The sequence below is a fragment of the Balaenoptera physalus genome (genome assembly GCF_965194825.1).
Source record: "Balaenoptera physalus genome assembly, chromosome: 13".
NCBI lineage: Eukaryota > Metazoa > Chordata > Mammalia > Artiodactyla > Balaenopteridae > Balaenoptera > Balaenoptera physalus.
The window spans coordinates 69,449,267-69,468,287 of record NC_138892.1 but is presented as its reverse complement, the minus strand read 5'-3'; the positions used below and the strand labels follow the sequence as shown (position 1 = coordinate 69,468,287).

The 19,021-nt window shown below is 39.6% G+C and overlaps 1 protein-coding gene and 1 long non-coding RNA gene across 2 annotated transcripts in view; one reads left to right on the top strand and one right to left on the bottom strand.

Annotated features, from left to right (window-relative positions):
• NELL2 (neural EGFL like 2) overlaps positions 1 to 19,021 on the bottom strand; it is a 601,925-nt gene that overhangs the window by 193,981 nt on the left and 388,923 nt on the right. The window lies entirely within an intron of this gene.
• Positions 657 to 12,802, top strand: LOC309641925. Its single transcript, XR_014252862.1, has 2 exons — positions 657 to 11,091; positions 11,387 to 12,802. It is a non-coding gene; the product is annotated as an uncharacterized lncRNA (long non-coding RNA).

Sequence of the window (19,021 nt, the reverse complement as noted above, 5' to 3'; positions counted from 1 at the left end):
GCATAGCAGGAAACTCTCCTCCTCCTCCTATTGCCAACTCTTTCTCGCTCCCTTCCCCTAGTCACTGCTCCCAGCACATGGTCACCTCTTGTTGCCATGAGGTGCTAATTTCAGGACCCACTGCAATATGTTTGGGCAGTAGAACAAATAAAACACTCTTGAATGAGTGTTGGAAAGTTTTGGAATATTCGTAGAGTAATAGTACATTAAGTGGTTGCTGGGAGGACAAGAACCATGGCTTTCTTTTTCAATTTTTCTTCCCATTCTCAGAATCCTTATCACACCTGACACACTTTGGAGTTCTGATAAATGCTGGGTGAATTAATGGACAAATAATCTTAAAGTCACCACAGAAAGAAGCCTTGTCCATGGAGTCTGGCAATAATTCTTCCATTTCTTTTCGCCTGTTCACATATCCTGTTGTTTTGATAAGTGGATTCTATGTGGAAACTAAGTTATCACAATGTTAATTCTTTCTCACATGTTATCATACCCAAGATGAAAACAGATTCATTGGGAATTAAGACTGACTTGCACAGAAGTTTAAATCTATTGTTTCACTCTGAAGTTGAGGAGGCACTTGGCTGAACCCTGGAAGCATAGAATCTGGTATTTCATTAACATTTCCTGGTAACTTCCAAAATGTTACCCAGTAGTCAGGCAACAATCCAAGATTCCTGCTATGGTTAATTTAAAATCTGCCAAAGCCAATGGTCATTCTTTAAAAGTTAGAAAAAAGCACTGAGTCAGTTCAACATTGTGGTTTTCAAGATTCAGCATCCAGTAAAGATGGACTAAGTAATTTGGATCAGCTCTGAGGACTGTCACTGACAACAACTAGGAAAGATGGACACAAGATAAAAATCAGCTGCTTAAAGGTTCAGAGAGATAACAGACAGTGAGGAATATCAGGCCACACTGGCAAGAGAAAGAGATTCCTCCCAAATGGCTGGTTCTGGCCTGGGGACATTTGCTGATCCTGGTGAGACAGCTGAAGACTAAACAAAATTTTCACAGCCTTAAAGGTCCACAGCTGGAGTTTGCTAAACCAGCTGTATCTTGGATTGGGACCCCAAAAGGCTATACCTCAGGAGAAAAGGGGACCCAGAAGTACACTAGCCTTTCTCTGACTGAAGCCTGGTTTCAAAATGAAACCAAGCAGGATACTGTGGGACCCTCCCGGGCACAAAATTCTTTCTGTGTCTCTCATTTCTTGTTTGTAGGAAATAGGCTTCATTCAGCCTCCTTGCCCTTCCCTGATTTCCAAAGGGCAGATTCAAACATTTCCTAATCAAGGAAGGGAGGGAATGCAGAAACAAGGGAGGAGAAGTCAAAGAACAATAGTTCAGCCTTGAGGCAGTGTCCTGGTTCCTCCTCAGTGAATATCTTTGAGTTCTTCTGCAGGAACAAAGGGCCCCACAGGGGTGGAGGATGGTAATTTCAGGCTGAGCAGAAGATTCCTGGAAAACCTGCCCTGTTACTTCACCACCAACCAATCAGAAAAAAGTCACACACCTTGCAGCCCTCACCCCAAATTTTGCCTATAAAAATTTTCCCCCGCAAACCACCAAGGAGTTCACGGTTTTTGAGCACGAGCCACCTGTTCTCCTTGCTTGGCCTTGCAAGAAACCTTTCTTTGCTCCAAAGTCCAATGTTTCGGTTTATTTGGCTTCACTGTGCATTAGGCACATGAACTTTTGTTCTGTAACAGAACCATCTATATCACTCAGAAAATCTCATTCTGAAATTGAAATAAAAGGATCCCTGAATATTAATGCCTCCAGGTACCTGTAGAAGCAAATAAAAATTCTCCTGGAGGAATACATTGTTTTATACCTCAAAGTATTTCTGGAAGTATTTTTTGAAACCAAAGTCACACAGAGAATCAATGATATAACAAATCCCATGAGGAGATAAGACAACGTGACTAAGACCAGCGGAAGAGAATAGACAAAGGAGCATCCTGAGGTTCCAGATAGCAAATGGGAATTATCAGATACCTTGGAATTCAAAATCACAAAAGGTAATTTAAAATTAATGTAATTACAACAAAGAGTTGTTGAGTACTCCTCTAGATAAAAATCAGTAATGTAAATACCAATAAGGCATTGTTCCCACTTTCAGGGAATTTACAGTGTAGTCATAGAAAATATGTACAGGCAGACCTTGGACATATTGCAGGTTCTGTTTCTGACCACCACAGCAAAGCAAACATTTAAATAAAGCCAGCCACATGAATTTTTTGGTTTCCCAATATATATAAAAGTTATGTTTACACTATACCGTAGCCTATTGTATACAATAGAATTATGCCTTAAAAATTCCATAACTTAATTTTGAAATATTTTACTGCTAAAAATTGCTAATTATCATCTTAAAATGCAGGGTTGCCACAGACCTGAAATTTGTAAAAATGCAATATCTGTGAAGCAGTGCAATCAGTCGAAGCACAATAAAACGAGTTATGCCTGGGTGCAGTTTTATTCTTTTTATTTAGTATTTTTTTAAACATCTTTATTAGAGTATAATTGCTTTACAATGGTGTGTTAGTTTCTGCTTTATAACAAAGTGAATCAGCTATACATATACATATATCCGCATATCTCTTCCCTCTTCCGTCTCCCTCCCACCCTCCCTATCCCACCCCTCTAGGTGGTCACAAAACACTGAGCTGTTCTCCCTGTGCTATGCGGCTGCTTCCCACTAGCTATCTATTTTACATTTGGTAGTGTATATATCTCCATGCCACTCTCTCACTTCGTCCCAGCTTACCCTTCCCCCTCCCCATGCCCTCACGTCCATTCTCTACATCTGCGTCTTCATTCCTGTCCTCCCCCTAGGTTCTTCAGAACTTTTTTTTTTTTAGATTCCATATATATGTGTTAGCATACGGTATTTGTTTTTCTCTTTCTGACTTACTTCACTCTGTATGACAGACTCTAGGTCCATCCACCTCACTACAAATAACTCAGTTTCGTTTCTTTTTATGGCTGAGTAATAGTCCACTGTATATATGTGCCACATCTTCTTTATCCATTCATCTGTGGATGGGCACTTAACGTTGCTTCCATGTCCTAGCTATTGTAAATAGAGCTGCAGTGAACATTGCGGTACATGACTCTTTTTGAATTATGGTTTTCTCACGGTATATGCCTAGGAGTGGGATTGCTGGGTCCTACGGTAGTTCTATTTTTAGTTTTTCAAGGAACCTCCATAGTGTTCACCATAATGGCTGTATCAATTTACATTCCCACCAACAGTGCAAGAGTGTTCCATTTTCTCCACACCCTCTCCAGCATTTATTGTTTATAGATTTTTTGATGATGGTGATTCTGACTGGTGTGAGGTGATACCTCATTGTAGTTTTGATTTGCATTTCTCTAATGATTAGTGATGTAGAGCATTCTTTCACGTGTTTGTTGGCAATTTGTATATCTTCTTTGGATAAATGTCTATTTAGGTCTTCTGCCCATTTTTGGATTGGGTTGATTGTTTTTTTGATATTGAGCTGCATGAGCTGCTTGTAAATTTTGGAGATTAATCCATTGTCACCTGCTTCATTTGCAAATATTTTCTCCCATTCTGAGGGTTGTCTTTTCATGTTATTTATGGTTTCCTTTGCTGTGCAAAAGGTTTTATGTTTCATTAGGTCCCATTTGTTTATTTTTGTTTTTATTTATTTATTTATTTATTCTCTAGGAGGTGGGTCAAAAAGAATCTTGCTGTGATTTGTGTCATAGAGTGTTCTGCTTAAGTTTTCCTCTAAGAGTTTTACAGTGTCTGGCCCTACATTTAGGTTTTAATCCATTTTGAGTTTGTTTTTATGTATGGTGTTAGGGAGTATTGTAATTTCATTCTTTTACATGTAGCTGTCCAGTTTTCCCACCACCAATTATTGAAGAGGGTGTCTTTCCTCCACTGTATATTCTTGCCTCCTTTATCAAAGATAAGGTGACCATATGTGTAGGGATTTATCTCTGGGCTTTCTATCCTGTTCCATTGATCTATATTTCTCTTTTTGTGCCAGTATCATACTTTCTTGATTACTGTAGATTTGTAGTATAGTCTGAAGTCTGGGAGTCTGATGCCTCCAGCTCCGTTTTTTTAAATCAAGATTGCATTGGCTATTCGGGATCTTTTGTGTTTCCATATAAATTGTGAAATTTTTTGTTCTAGTTCTGTGAAAAATGCCATTGGTAGTTTGATAGGGATTGCATTGAATCTGTAGATTGCTTTGGGTAGTATAGTCATTTTCACAATAGTGATTCTTCCAATCTAGGAACATGGTATATCTCTCCATCTGTTTGTATAATATTTAATTTCTTTCATCAGTGTCTTATAGTTTTCTGCATACAGGTCTTTTGTCTCCTTAGGTAGGTTTATTCCTAGATATTTTATTCTTTTTGTTGCAAAGGTAAATGGGAGTGTTTCCTTAATTTCTCTTTCAGATTTTTCATCATTACTGTATAGGAATGGAAGAGATTCCTGTTCATTAATTTTGTATCCTGCTACTTTACCAAATTCATTGATTAGCTCTAGTAGTTTTCTGGTGGCATTTTTCGGATTCTCTATGTATAGTATCATGTCATCTGCAAATAGTGGCAGCTTTACTTCTTGTTTTCTGATTTTGATTCCTTTTATTTCTGTTTCTTCTTTGATTACTGTGGCTGAAACTTCCAAAACTATGTTGAATAATAGTGGTGACAGTGGGCAACCTTATCATCTTCCTGAACTTAGTGGAAACGGTTTCAGTTTTTCACTGTGGAAGACGATGTTGGCTGTGGGTTTGTCATATAAGGCCTGTATTATGTTGAGGTAAGTTCCCTCTATGCCTACTCTCTGGAGGGTTTTTATCATTAATGGGTGTTGAATTTTGTTGAAAGCTTTTTCTGCATCTATTGAGATGATCCTATGGTTTTTAATCCTTCAGTTTGTTAATATGGTGTATCACATTTATTGATATGCGTATACTGAAGAATCCTTGCATTCCTGGGATAATCCTTACTTGTTCATGATGTATGATCCTTTTAATGTGCTGTTGGATTCTATTTGCTAGTATTTTGTTGAGCATTTTTGCATCTATGTTCATCCGTGATATTGGCCTGTAGTTTTCTTTCTTTGTGACATCTTTGTCTGGTTTTGGTATAAGGGTGATGTTGGCCTCATACAATGAGTTTGGGAGTGTTCTGCCCTCTGCTATATTTTGGAAGAGTTTGAGAAATATAGGTGTTACGTCTTCTCTAAATGTTTGATAGAATTCACCTGCGAAGCCATCTGGTCCTGGGCTTTTGTTTGATGGAAGATTTTTTAATCACAGTTTCAATTTCAGTGCTTGTGATTGGTCTGTTTATATTTTCTATTTCTTCCTGGTTCAGTCTCGGAAGGTTGTGCTTCTCAAAGAATTTACCCATTTCTTCCAGGTTGTCCATTTTATTGGCATAGATTTGCTTGTAGTAGTCACTTAGGATGTTTTGTATTTCTGCGGTGTCAGTTGTTACTTCTCCTTTTTCATTTCTAATTCTATTGATTTGGATCTTCTCCCTTTTTTTCTTGATGAGTCTGGCTAATGGTTTATCAATTCTGTTTATCTTCTCAAAAAACCAGCTTTTAGTTTTATTGATCTTTGCTATTGTTTCCTTCATATCTTTTTCATTTATTTCTGATCTAATTTTTATGATTTCTTTCCTTCTGCTACTTTTGGCAGGTTTTTTGTTCTTTCTCTAATTGCTTTAGATGTAAGATTAGGTTGTTTATTTGAGATGTTTCTTGTTTCTTGAGGTAGGATTGTATTGCTATAAACTTCCCTCTTAGAACTGCTTTTGCTGCATCCCATAGGTTTTGGGTCATCGTGTTTTCATTGCAATTTGTTTCTAGGTATATTTTGATTTCTTCAGTGATCTCTTGGTTATTAAGTAGTGTATTGTTTAGCCTCCATGTGCTTGTATTTTTACAGACTTTTCCCTGTAATTGATATCTCATCTCATAGCGTTGTGATCAGAAAAGAAACGTGATACAATTTCAATTTTCTTAAATCTACCAAGGCTTGATTTGGGACCCAAGATATGATCTATCCTGGAGAATGTTCCATGAACACTTGAGAAGAAAGTGTATTCTGTCGTTTTTGGATGGAAGGTCCTATAAATATCAATTAAGTCCATATTGTTTAATGTATCATTTACAGCTTGTGTTCCCTTATTCATTTTCATTTTGGATGATCTGTTCATTGGTGAAAGTGGGGTATTAAAGTCCCCTCCTACGATTGTGTTATTTTCAATTTCCCCTTTTATGGCTGTTAGCATTTCCCTTATGCATTGAGGTGCTCCTATGTTGGGTGTCTAAATATTTACAATTGTTATATCTTCTTCTTGGATTGATCCCTTGATCAGTATGTAGTGTCCTTCTTTGTCTCTTGTAATAGTTTTTATTTTAAAACTATATTGTGTGCTATGAGAATTGCTACTCCAGCTTTCTTTTGATTTCCATTTACATGGAATATCTTTTTCTATCCCCTCACTTTCAGTCTGTATGTGTCCCTAGGTCTGAAGTGGGTCTCTTGTAGACAGCATATATATGGTTCTTGTCTTTGTATCCATTCAGCCAGTCTATGTCTTTTGGTTGGAGCATTTAATCCATTTACATTTAAGGTAAGTAATGGTATTTATGTTCCTTTTACCATTTTGTTAATTGTTTTGGGTTTGTTATTGTAGGTCTTTCCCTTCTCTTGTGTTTCCTGCCTAGAGAAGTTCCTTTAGCATTTGTTGTAAAGCTGGTTTGGTGGTGCTGTATTCTCTTAGCTTTTGCTTGTCTGTAAATTTTTTAATTTCTCCATCAAATCTGAATGAGATCCTTGCTGGGTAGAGTAATCTTGGTTGTAGGCTTTTCCCTTTCATCACTTTAAATATGTCCTGCCACTCTTTCTGGCTTGCAGAGTTTCTGCTGAAAGATCAGCTGTTAACCTTATGGGGATTCCCTTGTATGTTATTTGTTATTTTTCCCTTGCTGCTTTTAATATTTTTTCTTTGTATTTAATTTTTGATAGTTTGATTAATATGTGTCTTGGAGTGTTTCTCCTGGGATTTATCCTGTATGGGACTCTCTGTGCTTCCTGAACTTGATTAACTATTTCTTTTCTCATATTAGGCAAGTTTTCAACTATAATCTCTTCAAATATTTTCTCAGTCCCTTTCTTTTTCTCTTCTTCTTCTGGGACCCCTATCATTCGAATGCTGGTGTGTTTAATGTTGTCCCACAGGTCTCTGAGACTGTTCTCAATTCCTTTCATTCTTTTTTCTTTATTCTGCTCTGCAGTAGTTATTTCCATTATTTTATCTTCCAGGTCACTTATCCATTCTTTTGCCTCAGTTATTCTCCTATTCATTCCTTCTATAGAATTTTTAATTTCATTTATTGTGTCGTTTATCATTGTTTGTTTACTCTTTAGTTCTTCTAGGTCCTTGTTAATCATTTCTTTTATTTTCTCCATTCTATTTCCAAGATTTTGGATCATCTTTACTATCATTACTCTGAATTCTTTTTCAGGTAGACTGCCTATTTCCTCTTCATTTGTTTGGCCCAGTGGGTGTTTACCTTGCTCCTTCATATGCTGTGTGTTTCTCTGTCTTCTCATTTTGCTTAACTTACTCTGTTTGGGGTCTCCTTTTTGCAGGTTGCAGGTTCATAGTTCCCGTTGTTTTTGGTGTCTGCCTCCAGTGGCTAAGGTTGTTTCAGTGGGTTTTGTAGGCTTCCTGGTTGAGGGGACTAGTGTCTGTGTTCTGGTGGTTGAGGCTGGATCTTGTCTTTCTGGTAGGCAGTACCACATCTCGTGGTGCGCTTTGGGGTGTCTCTGACCTTATTATGATTTTAGTCAGACTCTCCACTAACGAGTGGTGTTGTGTTCCTGTCTTGCTAGTTGTTTGGCATAGTGTGTCCTGCACTGTAGCTTGCTTGTAGTTGAGTGGAGCTGGGTCTTATCATTGAGATGAAGATCTCTGGGAGAGCTTTCACTGTTTGATATTATGTAGAGCCGGGACATCTCTGGGGGACTAATGTCCTGAACTCGGCTCTCCCACCTCAGAGGCACAGGCCTGACACCCGGCTGGAACATCAAGACCCTGTCAGCCACACAGCTCATATGAAAAGGGAGAAAAAAAGAAAGAAAGAAAGAAAAAAATAAAATAAAGTTATTAAAATAAAAAATAATTATTAAAAATAAAAAACTTTAAAAGTAATTTAAAAAAAAAAAAGAATGAACGATAGAAGAGAGCAACCAAACCAAAAAACAAATCCACCAATGATAACAAGTGCTAAAAACTGTAATAAAAAACAAACAATAAAGGACATACAGAACCCTAGGACAAATGGTAAAAGCAAAGCTATACAGACAAAATCACACAAAGAAGCATACACATACACACTCACAAAAAGCGAAAAAGGAAAAAAATGTATATATCGTTGCTCCCAAAATCCACCACCTCAATTTTGGGATGATTCGTTGTCTATTCAGGTATTCTGCAGATGCAGGGTACATCAAGTTGATTGTAATACGCTGCTCCTGAGGCTGCTGAGTAAATTTCCCTTTCTCTTCTTTGTTCGCACAACTCCTGTGCTTCTCTGAAAGAGAGGCAAATACTGCTACATGGGTAAATGTTAGAAGTAGGGAGAAGGGACTGAGGTGATGGAGGAGGAGGCTTACCTGAGTCAGTAATAACTGGGCTGTGGAAGAAGTGTAGAATTTTACTGGCATTATCTTTCAGAATGACAGCTTGAGTACACATCTACTTGACAGAAAACATTTAGCATCTTTGCATCCACTGTAAGATAAGGTTTGTGTAACAGGCTTATCCAATGGACTGAATCAGATGATACAACCGATTTGCAGCTCAGATGGAGAAACACATCCAGCTCAGTTTGAATTAAAATTTCAGTTTAGCATCCAATTCAAAGCCAGGGGATCCTGTAGCAGGGAAGGGGTGGGGAAGCATTGTCTCTTCTTTTATTTTTCTCTAATTCCTCCTCTCGTTCTGTTGCTTCTAGCTCTAGGATCTGCGCTGGTGAAAAGACTGAGAAAAACAAGGGGTGGAAGTTTCTTAATCACATAGGGATGTATGTAATTCTCTCTTCACCAACAGTGCCCTCCCAGTAGCAGCATCCAGATGCTGGCTGTCTTGTGGAACATTTTTGTGGGCTCCTCAGAGGGATCTCCACACTGCATAATTCACACAGTGGGTAAAGCATTCTCTCAGGAACCTGTTTTGGACCCTTCCATGCCCCCCACCCACCTGCCTGACAGCACTTGCCCTGGAAACTCAACACATGGTGTCTTATCCCTGAGGCACCCTCACCCTGGGAAGCAGCTCTCCGTTGGGTGAGAATCTATGAGGCACCTTTGAAACTGGGCACCTCAGATTGGGACTTGAACCCACGTGTCAGGACTCTAACCCAGCCAAAACCCACAGTCTTCCAACTGAGATCACACACCTGGTTTCAGGACTTAATGAAGCTCAAGTTCTTGATGTCTTATCACAGAAAGAATTCTGTGAGAGACAAAGTGATAGGTAAGAAGTGGATTTATTTAGAGAGAAACACATTCCACAGACAGAGTGTGGGCCATCTCAGAAGGCGAGAGCGGCACCAGGGTATGGTGTTGTCAGTTTTTATAGGGGTGGGTAATTTCATAGGCTAATGAGTGGGAGGAATATTCTAGCTATTTCAGGAAGGGGCAGAGATTTCCAGGAATTGGGCCACCGCCCACCTTTTGATCCTTATGGTTGGCCTTGGAACTGTCATGGCACCTGTGGGTGTGTCATTTAGCTTGCTGATGTGTTACAATGAGCAACTAGAGTATACCAAGTCTCAATGTCTAGTGGAAGTCGACTTGTCCGCCATCTTGGGCCCATGTGGTTCTGATCAGTTTATGACATGTCATTCTTTCAAAGGTTGTGCCCTGCCTGTTTCCCTCCTGTTTCACCTTTGGCCACCCTGATGCCAGGTGAGAAAAGAGCCCTGACGTTCTCCTTATCCCCAGACTTGCTGCCTGAATGTGGATCTCTGCCCGACTTCTCCTCAGGGTTCTCTGGTCAGGAAATATATACATCCTCCAGGTCTATGTATGTTTCTCAAGAATTCTCTCCCCTCTGGGATCCCCAATGGGAAGAGCCTAAAAGTTTCTGTAGTTAAACAAGCATCGGCATAGGGGTAAAATGCTGGCTTCTTTTTGCTGGCACCCTCAGCCTCTCTGAATGTCTCTCTCTCATTCATTCTCTCTGTCTCTCTCTATCTCTCTCCATTTCTCCTAGTTTGGGGAGATGAAGAGAAGAAAGAAATGCAAAATACTTTTCCTCTAAGCATAAGATTCACTGCCTCTATCAATCCTCTCTTCAACAAACTGAATTCTTATATAAGCTGGAAGGAGGGGTTGGGAAAAGAGGAGGAAGAGTGCTTTGGACTCATCTTAATAAGATCTAATAAGGTGTCTGTTGCTCCTCTTCACAACGGCCCTCAATTTGGGGGCTTTAGACAAATTTGGAGAGAACAAGAATTGTATTCAGCATTCAGTCACTTCTGATTTCCTAATTATGACTCAGAAGACACTCAAGATCTGATTCCCTGACTTCTATACTGCCAACGTCCTTGATTTCTGGTAACATCCCAAACATGATTTGTTCTTTCATGCCCCCCCCCCCAGATTATTGCCACTTCCCGTGGAAATCTCTGTTGTTTCCCAGCGGGTCAGCCAAATTTCTATTGACCTTTCCAGAGAAAATCAAGTCTCCTTTCTGTGAAAACAGCCTCCTTTGTTATACCATTGCCTCTTTATATATATCCACCATGGCAATACTAAATCAAAGAGTAATTATTGAAATCAACTAAAGTTTACCAAGAGATTAAAATTTCTGTCCTTCTGGAGTTTAGAATCTCATTATCATTAGTCTAGGAGCTCCAAGAGGGCAGAAGGCATATTTCAGTTACTGCATGTTCCCAGAGACAAACTAAACACCCTTAAGAATTGAATGGTAAGTGAATGAGTTAGTGAAATAGGTATTGTCAAAGGAAGAATACAGATATAAAGAAAACATAATGGGGGCTTCCCTGGTGGCGCAGTGGTTGAGAATCTGCCTGCCAATGCAGGGGACATGGGTTCGAGCCCTGGTCTGGGAAGATCCCACATGCCACGGAACAACTAGGCCCATGAGCCACAACTACTGAGCCTGCGTGTCTGGAGCCTGTGCTCCGCAACAAGAGAGGCCGCGATAGTGAGAGGCCCGCGCACCGCGATGAAGAGTGGCCCCCGCTTGTCGCAACTGGAGAAAGCCGTCGCACAGAAACGAAGACCCAACACAGTCATAAATAAATAAATAAAATTAAAAACATAATGGGAACACAGAAGGGAGAGGGGCTCCCACTATAGCATCAGGAAAGCATTTTAGAGGAAGTGATATTTGTTCTAGACTTTGAAGGAAGGTACTATGGGTTGAACTGTATCCCTTAAAAATACATATGTTGGAGTCCTAACCCTCAATACCTCAGAATGTGTCCTTATATGGATATAAGTCACTGCAAATGTAATTAGTTAAGATGAGGTCATACTGGAGTGGGGTGGGCCCCTAACAGATATGATTGATTATATTTATATGATTATAAAAAGAGGAAATTTGGACACAGATATGCACACAGGGAGAACACCAGTAAAGATAAAGGCAGAGATCAGAGCAATATAGCAGAGGCCAAGGAACACCAAAGACTGACAATAAACCACCAGAAGCTAGGAGAGAAGGGCCTGGAACAGACCCTTCCTTACAGCCTTTAGAAGAAACCAACCTTGAGGACACCTGATTTCAGACATGTAGACTCCAAAACTGTGAGACAAGAAATTTCTGTTGTTTAAGCCACTGAGTTTGTGGTACTTGGTTACAGCAGCCTTAGCAAACTAACACAGAAGGAAAAGATTTAATCAGGCAAATAAGGAGATGCACAATACACCTGGAAAAAAAATCTAGAGTGAGAAGAATGCTGAGTGTATCCTGTGACCAGTTGATATTCCTCAGGAGTGGAACAAATGTTACATGAGCCAAGAGACAAATATACAGTGGAAGTTAAGATTATATCAGGATTTGGGAGCCCAACTGTTGAAAACGTGGAATGTTATGCTGAAAAGCTTGGGGGCATGGAATTTTATGGGGGGTGTTTTTGGTAGATTTTTGTTTTGTTGGGTTTTTTTGTTTTTGTTTGTTTTAGGTAATAGGAACAATTCACACATTGTTAAGTTGAAGAGAATCTTATCAATCATAATTCAATCATCACTCATTTAATCAACAAGCACTTATTGAATGACTGCTACATTGTTCTAGGCACTGAGGATACAGTAGAAAGAGAGAGACAAAAAATACATAAAACAAACAAATAGTTTTCTGAGGAACCTCCATACGGTTTTCCACAGTGGCTGCACCAACTTATATTCGAGAGAAAGACAAAGACCATATGACATCACTTATATGTGGAATCTGAAATATGACCCAAATGAACCTACCTATGAAACAGAATCACAAACATAGAGAACAGACGGGTGGTTGCCAAGGGGAGGGGGTTGGGGGAGGGATGGAGTGAGAGGTTGGGGTCAGCAGATGTAAGCTTTTATATATAGAATGGACAGACAACAAGGTCCTCCTGTATAGCACAGAACTATATTCAATATCCTATGATAAACCATAAGAGAAAAGAATATTAAAAAAAAGAATGTATATATGTATGACTGAATCACTTTGCTGTACAGCAGTAATTAATACAACATTGTAAATCAACAATACTTCAATAAAAAATAAATAAATGTCATATTGAGAAAACTGTTGTGGAAGGAAAAGTCAGGATAATAAGTTGGTAAAGATAGATAAATATATGTCAAATAATGTTATCAATTGAAGAAAAATAAACCAGGTTGGGGAGATAACGAGTTTGAGACAAAAGAAGGGGTGGGGGGAGTGGGATTATTGAGGAAGGTGGTCAGGGAAGATGTCTCTGATAAGTGGCATTTGAGATCAGCAGGAAGTGGGGAGCAAGCTGGGCTGTATTTGGAAGGGTAGCAGCCCTGGCCCCAAGGGTGGGGGTGGGAGTGGGTGGCATGTGCCTTACAGTGTCTGGGGAGAACAAGGAAGCCAGTGTAGCTGCCATGCGATGAGCAGAGGGGAAAGTTTTAAGAGATGGAAGTCAGAAGTTTTGGGAGGAAGTGAGTGCTAACAGGATGTAATGATGAGAAATAATTAGAGCTTGCTAACTCTTGGTCCTTTTCTCTTGGGATTGCACATGAAAAGGTATGGCCATTCCAAACTGACCACTGTGAATTCAGTCAAGACTGGGTGTACACTTCCTGCCCTGGAATGGCCAAGGAAATATGCTGATACATTATATGCCACCGCTCGATTGTTACACCCTCAAAGACACAGAGGGTCTGATGACACCTCCAGCTCTTCCAGTGAACAAAAGCAATTTCAACATTGTTGGATGTATGGATAGCACTTCTGAATGTGTCGGATTTTCACCCCAGAAGAATGGTGAATTGTTGAAAAGCACTCAGCTTGACTCTTTTTTCCCTGCAACACATCCTTTCTCATAGCATTTAAAGCATAGGAGCCAGGAAACTTTGCCAAATGTTATGTATAGGAAATGTTCTCAACATCTTAAGAGTCGAGTCACCGATAGAGGTGATTGAATATTTACATAATTAGAAAGCATGGTCAGAATTTAAATAAATAATTATAGGCACTGTCTCCACTGAAAGCCCTAAAGCTCCCACCCAGCTCCAAATTAATGCAAAGGGAAGAATGGCACCGAATACACACCAAACCCCAGCTGTAATCATTACTCAGACCTCAGTCAATAATCTGGCCAATTTTAAATTAGACAGAAACCATACTTTGCAGGTATCCATGCCTATCATTTGATTAACATTTACAAACAAGAATGAGTACTCACAGTTCTCTGGTGAAGCATGAAATATTTATTTTCCTCTCTTTGGAGGCAGAGAAATTTGCAAGAATAACTTAAGATTTTTTTTTTTTCATGATTACCCAAAAATCTTGGGTAAAGCAGAAAATTGAACTTGGTCTTATGCTCTAGTTGAGAGGACAATACTCATTTCCAACTTCCTGGAGGTTTGAAATCTATCCATGGTGGGAAGACTGACAAACCTTATCTAAATTGCCATTTTTCAAAAGCTTGCTGCCAATGTGGTAGGGGAAAGCTGTTCCCCTCCCTACTCTCACCCATATATAAATAGAACGTACTCTCATTAGGATTTCATTTTAGATTCATTGGAAAATACATGAGTTTCACTTCTGAAGTTTCTATCTTATCAGGTATAAAGAATATCCATGGGGAATTAGAAAATATTTTTGTAAAAAAATGAAACTAAATACTGCTTCAATCTAGGTGTCATTAACATCAGCTTCTCTTTTTCTTTTCATGTATTCTCTTGAATAGGTAAAGCAAACTATCTAAAACTCTTTATGACCACCATTCTCTCTTCTATGTAGAAGGCAGGATTCATCTGTTTGAAAGAGAAAGATGGCACCACTGGAAAGAATCTTAGAGTTTATCTAGTTTAACCCCTTCACTGTAAGAACCATTGCTCAAGGGGCTAAATAACTTGCCTTAGGTGATATGATAAAAAGAATTGCCCTGATATTAAATACAATTCTGAGATGCAGATTTGAAGTCTTCTGTTCAAAATGAAATATTTAAGCTCCAGGGACTGAAATAAATTTCAGAACTCTCAATCCTGACTAGCTACAGCATCACGGTTTCAATGAAGTAGGATAATGATGCCTCCAAGAGATCATGTCTGAAATGTTTTGGCATGTATATTAATAAAAGTTAGCTATTATGATCAAGAAATAGTTTTTGGCTGCCCGCACATATTAGACAGCTCTTATATGTCTCTATGTTTATGATATAAAGATCCTCCAAAGCTCAGTGCCAGGACAAGAATAATTTCTTAGCTATAAAGCCACATGGAGATTTAAGGACACAGAAAGTAATAAGGTAAGAATGCAACCCCATCATCTTCTACGGACATTAAAACAAGAGCATCTGCCATCTCAGACATCCTTTGCTTGCCTATTGTAAGAATACCTGAGATTCTGGCTCAGAGTATGTTGCCAGGAGCTTCCCGGGGACAGAGACAACTCAAAGTGGCCGACCATGTGCCCACTCCCTAAGGACACTGAGTGGAACTCAAGGCTTTGGTCTGAGTCTGAGCTGGAGGCAAGGCACAACCTGATATATGTAAACACTGACAGTACTATATCCTATTCTTCCATTCCTGCCCAATTATTTCAGGTGTGGGATCCCTGGCTAAAGAAGGAGGAAGAAAGAAGAAAAGGAGGACTATTTCTAGGTCTGGACATCCTTCCTTTCCACTCCTTGGATTCCGGGTGCTTGTCCCTTTTATCTTCATATCACACATCATGAAGGATGTTAAGTAATCATTGATTTAAAGTTTATGGCTGTGCAAGGCTGTCACAGCCATGTCTGTTTGGTTTATTGCTTTTTCTCAGTGTCTAGCATGGTCCCTGACATATAGCAGCCCCCCAGGAATTGCTGTTGAGTGAGCGATGCATGCATGCATTCCCTCTGCTGATAACGTATGGGGTGGCTTCAGGTCCTCTCCTTGCAAACAAGGAATGAAGGAAGAAAGTGGATTGGAGGAGGAAAGTGAACTAATATTTATTGATTATCCCTTATGTTCTATGCATTTTCATATGTTGCTTCAGGAAAGCCCTACCTTGCAAACGGTGGGCAAGAAAATTCAGAGCAGTTGCTCATTTAACAGCCACATGCATTCCACTTCAGATGCATTAAATGTGTTTCCTGCTTACTTTTCCTACTGTTCATGTGGGAGTGCTCAAATTTGGAGTCATTTTAGTGAAGGACTAATTAACCAATTAGCAACTGTCAACTTCATTTTCTTTCTTTCTTTTTTTTTCTTTCTTTCTTTCTTTTTCTTTCTTTCTTTCTTCCTTCCTTCCTTCCTCCCTCCCTCCCTCCCTCCCTCCCTCCCTCCTTTCTTTCTTTCTTTCTTTCTTTCTTTCTTTCTTTCTTTCTTTCTTTCTTTCTTTCTTTCTTTCTTTCTTTCTCTCTCTCTCTCTCTCTCTCTCTCTCTCTCTCTCCAGGATTCATGGCTTCTTTTCTATGTTAAGTCTCTGTCTGAGAATTGGTTTATGTACGTGGAAATCCTATCTCTGTAAGTACAATGTAAGTGGAAAATTCTTCCTATTTCCTCCTGCTCCCTGAAAACATAGTTCCCAACTGTGTCCCGAAGTCCTTTGTCCTCTTGTAGGTGATAGTATCTGCTCCCTTCAAAACCCTCCCCACCTCACCAAGAGGAAAAAGAAAGTTCTGGGTAGACTGTATAAGAAAATAGATACAGATGGACAGGAAGAAAAAATTTCTAGTGTCTGTTCTGCTCTATTCTATGATACATTTATATTGAATAATAATAAAAGTTATCCCAAAGATGATTGAGCTGAAATTAAACTGGCAGTAGTCATTTCTTGGGAGTACAGAGCAGAACACACATTTGAGAAAGTATCCCATTACCCGGCTCACTCTAGATAGACCAGGCTTCTGGGGACTCTGCCATGTATTAGGTCTACAACACTGAACAAGTTTCTTAACCTCATTACATTTGTTGCCTCATTTGTAAAATAAGGATAACAATAGCAGCAATTAAATTAGATAATGCATATAAATTGCTTTCCACAGTGCCTGGTATGTAGCTAAATGGCAAATAAAAGGTAGCTCTTATAAGTATGCATTCAACAAACATTTATCAGGCATTGTTATATAGCAGGCATAATATTCAATGCTGGGGATATAAACACATTTTTCCTCTAGTCTTTGCCATTTAGGCATAGAATTATTTTGAGAAGGAAGTACTCTAATTATTGAGATGATGTCCTGTATGTGTATTTCCGATAGGAAGGCCCTCCATACCCACTTTGGCCAGGACTCACAGACAAATCAGACTGTCATCATTTATCCAGTTAATGTAGGAGTGTAGAAAGTCTGATGGATTCATCAGGATAATGTGAAATTAAGCCAGAATAATTATCTAAGTGAACTGGGAAATTTTTGACTGTCCAAAATGGATTCTTTGGCTACCAAATATTTGAATATCCTTCTGATTATGGGGACTCTATCTCTGTGTATAAGTGCAGGATCTCCCACTGGAGAAAAGGAAGGAGTCAGATATCTCTACTCACCCTCCAGCAATGAACATATGATGTGAACGATCAGCTGCTCTCACCTTGGACTTTGAATCTTGAGAGAATTGGGCAAAAAGGCAGAGAAAATTGATACCATATTTCCAGATGGTAGGTTGTGAGTGTAACGATGATTGTCTAGGAGGTCCAGGTGTGGTGGTGGCTGCACAGAAGCTCTAACTGAACTGACTGATGGCGCCACCAGGCTGTGTTTCTTGATACCAAGTCTTCTTGATTCTGGCCTTTTTCCAAGACTGGTTCTCCATATTTTCCAAGGATTCTATGAGCTCCCAAAATCCTTTCAATAACTTTTTCTGCTTAAGTTAGCTAAAGTTGATTCCTGTTGCTTGCAACCAAAAATTCTAACTGAAATACTCTTATTTTCTTTGACTAATAGTTCTTGGTGCTCTGCTCTGACCTAAAGCTAAGGAGAATTGCATTTTCTCCAGCCTCAGGAGTATCCACATATGCCTGGAGGTGAGACACTTGACTGGCTGCAGAAGACGCTTCTGATGAATGCAAGAAGAAAGAAAAAGAAAAAAACCCAAAAGACTAGGAATATTAGATGTTTCTTAAAAAGACTGATGATGATTTCTTTTAGGGCTTGAGTCCAGAGGAGTAATTTTATTTTCATGTCAGCTCTGATGACTTTGGGGCATAAACATGAATCTGCTTAAAAATACATATTCACATTCCAGGAAAGGGCTCCAGGAAAGATTCTAGTTAGTTGTTAATACAGTTAAATTTTAAAGCACAAATGAATAGTTAAAGATGAAAACATAATTATATCAATTAATAGCCAGTAACAGCCATTAGTAGGCCTGCAGACACCACATTTAATTTTTACAGCCTTCATCTTTGCTGTGTCTATTCTGCTCTATATAATGGAGACATACCAGAATATGGTTTCATTTCCTCAAGGCACGGCTTAGACCCCTTTAAGAGTGATAGGGTGAGCAAGGTGAGGGGCCCTTTACACAGCCTTTTCAGCCTGCTGTTTGTGAGGCATTCCATCTTCAGGAATTTTCCTTAAGTACCCTTGAGAGAGAACATAGCTTAAGCCCTATGAGCTACCCCATCTTGTCTTAACAAGGTAGCATGTTGTGTGGGGGGAACAGAGCTATGAGTCAGGGGCCCCACCCCAGTCAGCCCCATAGTCTCTTGAGGCCTCAGTTACTGCCCCAACTTCTGCCAGACAAAGAGGTTTGCTCACTTCTCTCTAAAGTCTCCTGTAGCTTTCATTTTGCTAGAGACCACGTGCTACTTTAGCAGTTGAAATTAAGAATTGGGCTCAGAATAGGAGTTAGGAAACAGAGAAAGGAAGAAAAATGGGGACATTGGCAAGGAGGAAAAGAGCTTTAACTTTCCACATGGCACAGCAGAGAGACACAGGAAGTGCTGAAGAACGGAACGAAGCCCAAACCGAGAAGTTGAGAAAGTCTTCTAGTTCTCACCTACTTCCATCCTCACTGTCAGGGCTCCCTGGGCTGCATTGCTCAGGTGGAAGCATGGATGGGGCTGGAACCACACCACTTAAATCCTCCCCTACCCTAGGGAGGCTTCTCTGAGCCCAGCTTGAGCACCTGAGATGCAGTGGGAGGAAGGACAGGCAGACCAAGGTTGTCTGCACCCAGGTTCTTCCACTGAAAAGCTGAATGAATATGAGCAAGTCATTTAAGTCTCTGAAGCCCTGGTTTCTTCATCTGTAGTAAGAGGATAATTGCACTGCCCTGTAAAGTTGTAAATATTAACAATATTTTTTTTAA